Source organism: Oreochromis aureus, linkage group 9 (assembly GCF_013358895.1).
Source record: "Oreochromis aureus strain Israel breed Guangdong linkage group 9, ZZ_aureus, whole genome shotgun sequence".
Classification (NCBI taxonomy): domain Eukaryota; kingdom Metazoa; phylum Chordata; class Actinopteri; order Cichliformes; family Cichlidae; genus Oreochromis; species Oreochromis aureus.
The window spans coordinates 802,105-807,807 of record NC_052950.1 but is presented as its reverse complement, the minus strand read 5'-3'; the positions used below and the strand labels follow the sequence as shown (position 1 = coordinate 807,807).

The window sequence follows — 5,703 nt, the reverse complement described above, 5'->3', positions numbered from 1 at the left end:
ATGACATCCCGAGTGCCCACTTAAAAAAATCCCCACAGTTAATTCAACATTAAAACAAAATAAAAATATGTTAAATAAATAAAGGTTTGCTCTGTGATGAAATATTAAATAAGCATACACTGTACAGAGCACTAACAATGAAAACAATCCTTTAGCCTGTCAGATCAGAGAGAGGCAGTCATTATGTCCATTTAAAACCTGTAATCAAAGAGCACAACATTTCTGTGAAACTATAAAGTCCCATATGATCCTCATCATGTCCAGTGACTTCAGAGTGGATCCTCCCTGTCATCCGGCCAGTGTTTGATGTGTGGCAAGCAGCACAGAAGCAGGATAGCTGAGGACTTTAAAAGAAGAGCAGAAAACAGGAACATATGTAGTTGTAAATGTAAATATCAGTGATACTTGTCTTGTCAAAGGAATAAAATAATGAACTTACACACTCATTTAGGGAGGATCTTGACACTGCACAGAGGAGGCACAGTCAGTCTGACAATGATGGTGATCTGCAGGGATGTTTTCCTGCAGCAACATTCCTGCCGACTGGCCATATGATCCAGAGTAGTTGGTTTGTAATGAACAGAAAGGTGGATATGTTAGGTAGTATGCACTTAGAGCTGGTCCTAAGAAACAAACACATCCTGTAATAAACTGAATACCTTTAGTAGTGCTGCTGCAAATATAAAGCCCTTCTATCATGTGTGGTTTCAAAGAAGATGTTTTGGAGGCTCAGTCACAGAAACTGTGCAGTCTGTTCAGTCCTGAGTGTCTTAGCTCTGAAGGGGATGGATCACAGAGGGAAACACCTGAGTACAGATATTAAAATACACTCAAAATAACACTCCTAAGGTCAAGTGAAAACACAATTTAAACACTTTACATAGAATTAATACATGTTTTCATGAAAATAATGTCATTAACCCTTTTTGTTGTGAGTAAATCTCACCGACTGCTAGTGGGACAAGCTAGAAGGAGGACTTATCACAGAATCTCTCCTGTGCTCCAGATGTGAAGTCTCATGCTCTGATCGTGACGGGCGATGAAGATGGTGATGATGAAGCCTCTCTGATCTGTGGCATTACAGTTTCTGGCTGCTATGTGCTTCACACTGTTGGATTTTACATGTGAAGCTTGGAGAAGACACAGGAGGACTGTGTCTCTCTTAACAAAAAAAAAAAAACAAAAAAAAAGAAACCTAACAACCTCCCACCGTACCCCCCCACATTCAACTCCCACCTACCCACTCCACTCAACTCCCCAGCCTCACACCACCCAATGTCTATACAAATGTAGGGTATCAACTGGTAACAAAAAGCAAGTTTAACATATGTAGTGCATATGTAACACTGCTGAAACATTTCTGGTTGAGAAATGTGCATTTATCATCCCAGACCCAGACCCACCCTGATAAATGCACTGGCTGAAACATGATAAAAGCTCATAAAATGTATGTTTCATTGAAAGATTTGTCCAAAAATATAATGATATACTTTTGAAAAAGTTTAAAGATTATATTAAACTGAAATCAATAACATTTTTGTAAATATTATTTCAAAATAGAGGCACAGATAAACTGGCTTAACTGTCATTATTGCTGTAATTAGATTTTTATTTTTATTTTTTTTATTTTTTTTAAAAGCAACCTTTAGTCTGTGTTGTTCTCTCAGAAACAATGAAGAAGCTGTTGAACATTTATTTGCTGTGTGGGCAATCCTCTGGTCCACCCTCCCTCCCTCCCAGCCACAGTGAGACTGGGGCAGCCTGGCAGGATTTTGAAGCCTGGCTGAAGAGAGGATATGCCTACACTGTTTGTTTTAAACTGCTATATTTGATTTTTCTGACATTCATAGATTTCTGATTTTTAGATTTTCTGTAATACATAAAATTGTCATCTTTTACTGATATCATTACTTAATTCATTTAATTGTATTTTATGTAGACAATTCAAACATTATATTGCAATGCAGGGCGCTTTTTCTTAAGTCAACTTTTAAATATCGCTCTACTTTCTTAAGTCATTCAAAAATATAGAAATTACTTACTGTAGTCAAAGATCTAGATCATGAATCATCACAGGACAATACACAGTATACAGGGTCATGGTAACTATGGTAGGTCTTCATGACTCCAGAATGGAGACATCGCTCTGGCTGAGAAATGAAAATTAGGTCAAGCAGTGTGTTCTTCTCTGTGGTAGGGGCAGTGATGACCTGTGCGTATCCCCTAGATTCAAACAGCTCCAGGATTGGTTTGTTTGCACTGGATAAAACATTCTCATTAAAATCACCACACACTATGATGGGACGACAGTCCATGATCTCTAATGAGTCTAATAGGCTTACCAGGTTTTTCAGGAATGGCCTCAGAGTGTAGTCTGGAGGTCTGTACACAACTGCAATCAGAGCACTGACTGGTGCTTCAACCTTTAAAGCCAGAAATTCAAGGTCAGTTACATTATGGATGTACTGTTTTTCATGCACTTGAATGTCACTCTTCACATAAACAGCAACTCCACCACCACTTCTGTTTGCCATCTGGGGAAAGTTTGTGTAGGACAGGTGTCTGTTGCGTTTGAACAAATTGTAATTTTCCAAGTGGAGACTCTCTGCGACAAAAAGAGCCCCGCAGGTGTGTTTCTGTTAGGCACAAAACATCTGCTAGACACAATTCATGGTGACTCTTGATGTCATTAATGTGAGCTGGCAGTCCCTCTGTATTATGATGAACAATGGTGAAAACCTCTGACCTGCTCAGTGTTTGTCTCACATGTAGAAGAGGCATCATGTCATCAAGGTTGGCTTGTCTCATGTTCTCAAGCGCTGCAGTGATTTCTGGATTGGTGAATATTTTTTTCTCCTCCATATCAAGAAGATACAGTCCACTGAGAGACGTCACTCTACTGACAGCTACGTAGGCCATGCCGGGCTCAAAATGCTCTTAAGAGAGACAACAGCTGATGTGGTTGTCATACCCTGTACCTTATGTATTGTACATGCAAAGGCCAGCTTCACTGGGAACTGTCTTCGCACCACTCCTTTCTGCTTTAGATTCTCCTCTGCTCTCTCAATGTACACCATGTCGTCTGCTGGTGTGCGGTTATTCTTTCCAGATGTCTCATTATCCATTTTAAGTCCAAGCTTGATGATGTGTTGGTCGTTTTCAGAGTAAACTACTCTAAGTAGTTTTCCAAAAGCTCCATTAACCAAACCATTTTGTATGTCAATGTTTCTGGTGAGCATGACACGAGCTCCTTCTGCAACTTTCAGTGTGTCTGGTAACTCGTTTTACCTCCTTTGAATGGTCTGTCTTGAAGTGCCATTCTGCCAGTTCTAGGATCCTTTCTATAATCATCTGCATGGATGTCAATGATATGAGTATGGAGCAGACCCAGTGTTGCAGAGTTGTGTGCATCCACTTCTTTGTTAGTTGCAAAAATGTGCAACGCATCAGTCGGACAACGGGCTGGTTCAGTTATGGCCTGTGACAACAAATTTCTATCTGCTTCGCAAAGCACATCCAACTTTCCTTTTTCACACGGATTCTGTTCAGCATCTCAGCAAAGACAACATCATCTTTCTGACGCATAATCTCAGTCAGAGTGATCATCTGAAAATGCTCCCGCCACAGGTCGATCTCGGACGGGTCGTGCACACAGAGAGGTTTCGACTGTCGCACTGGGGGTAGCTGATAGAAGTCTCCAACAGCAATGACTGACATGCCTCCAAAGGGTCTCCGAGTCCCTTTGATCTGTTTAAGTCTTGCATCTACATATGCAAAGAGATGTCTTGACACCATAGACACTTCGTCAATGACGATTATTTCAGCATTCAAAAGTTCTGATCTGACTTCATCCAGCTGATTGCCAAGTCCCTGAATGGGAGGTTTTAAACTTCTAGGAGTTTGAGAAGAGAATGCAGTGTTGTTCCAGAAATGTTAAATGCTGCAGTCCCAGTGAAAGCAGTTAACAGGACAGTGGGTTTTGATATGTCAACGTCGCCTGCATATCTGGGCACTTTGCTCAGTATCTTAGATGCTTCTGAGTAGATGCATTTGATAAGATGTGATTTTCCTGTTCCAGCACCACCATTAATATAAAAGAAAAACTGCTCGGATTTAGAGCACAGACTTTTTTTAATGCACCAGTCTCTAACTGCATAAAATATGCAGGCTTGCTTCTTATTTAGATTCTGAAACATCTGACGAACAAAGTGGGATCAATAGCAGGGGTTCCTGATGGCTCTGACTTCTGTTGAAGCATCAGCCTGACGGCTGTAGTCGGGCACATCTTCCTGTTCATTTTCATTGTCTCGCTCTCTTTCTTGTTCAACAAGTGGCAACCTTACAAGATCTGATTCAGGTGCCAGATTACACCATTCATCAGTCACACCTCTGTTCTGCTCATATTCCTCAACAGCGCTCTCGATCTCCTCACTGTTTTTCTCATATTTTTCTCTGTTTCTTTTGACAGTGTGTTGCACGTACTCAAGACGGTCAGTACCTGGTAGCTGTACACAGCCAGCACCATAGAAAGCCTGATAGGTTGGCAAAGATGGTGTTTTCAGTTCATGGTCTGAACGATGAGGAAGGTACAGTTTAAGCAGTCTTCCGAAATATTGCTCTGGATGTTTTTCTTGTGAGCAGCGGTGAAATCTGATGATAGCAGGCTTATTGTTTTTGCGCCTTTGCACAAATCCCATCTCATTGAGAAGGGGCAAAACATCTTTACCTTTTGTCTGTTGGCCATAGACAATCCTGCAAGTAGCAGCAAAGTCTGCCATGCACATCTCCTCATACTCTGGTGTTTCAGGTCTGGCTTTGTATTTGTCATTCAAAGATGTCATCCAAACATTGGAAGACTCAGGTGTTGTGTTGTCCAGAACTGACAGGGGACGACTCATTTTCACTGGATTATCATCAGTTGGTATGAATATTACAGCCCGTGAACATTGCTTCATGTGAAGACCACATGCACGAGCAACACACTCCTGTGCACTGATCTCTCGCTTCTTTGAATATGCCTGCATGACAGCTCTCATTTCATCGCACTCATTTACACTGTCCTTATGGGAGTTCTCAATGACAGTTTTCAGGTACTCAGATAGCCCGCCCTCTTTTTTTGATATATATTTCATTAAATAATTTGCTGCACCGAAAGCATCTAAAACAAAGCTTATGTCGATATTACTGTTCCAGGCTTCAAGCAGATGTGGATTATAGCCGTTTATCCAAGAGTCTTTTGGATCACGCTTTAGTATGATCGTACTCCTTGTGTTCATTTTATTCAGGTATCGCTCATATTCTGCATGTGTCAACTTGCATCTTGCCAAGAGCTGCTCTAAACTCATGGAAGCAGTTTCAGGCTCATTCAGCAGCTGGTTCAGTGGCCTGAGCTTGTTTTTTGCTGTTTCTACCTCCAGTTCATCATCCTCACTGGGTCTTGTGATCATTGTCTCATTGCAGGGTGGTTTAGGAAAACCAAAACGGCACCCGGAGCTTAAACTCCTAAAGCACGTCTTCGTGTGGTTCTTACTGTGTTTTTGCACTTCTGTTACTTTCTTGTACAGTTCAGGTTGTTTATGTGGATCAGGCAGCTGAGCTGTGATGTATTTGTTTATAAAATCAACAACAGTTTGATCATCATCCTCCTCAAACACAGGAGCACCTTCTACCCACAGGAGGCAGTGTATGTGTGGGCTTCCTCTG

The 5,703-nt window shown here is 41.3% G+C and overlaps 1 long non-coding RNA gene across 1 annotated transcript; it reads right to left on the bottom strand.

Moving 5' to 3' along the window:
- Positions 1–294: 294 nt before the first annotated feature.
- Positions 295–940, bottom strand: LOC120442017. The gene is made up of 3 exons (XR_005614462.1): positions 660–940; positions 440–543; positions 295–344 (listed from the first exon to the last, which is right to left on the bottom strand). It is a non-coding gene; the product is annotated as an uncharacterized LOC120442017 (long non-coding RNA).
- Between the last annotated feature and the right edge of the window lie 4,763 nt (positions 941–5,703).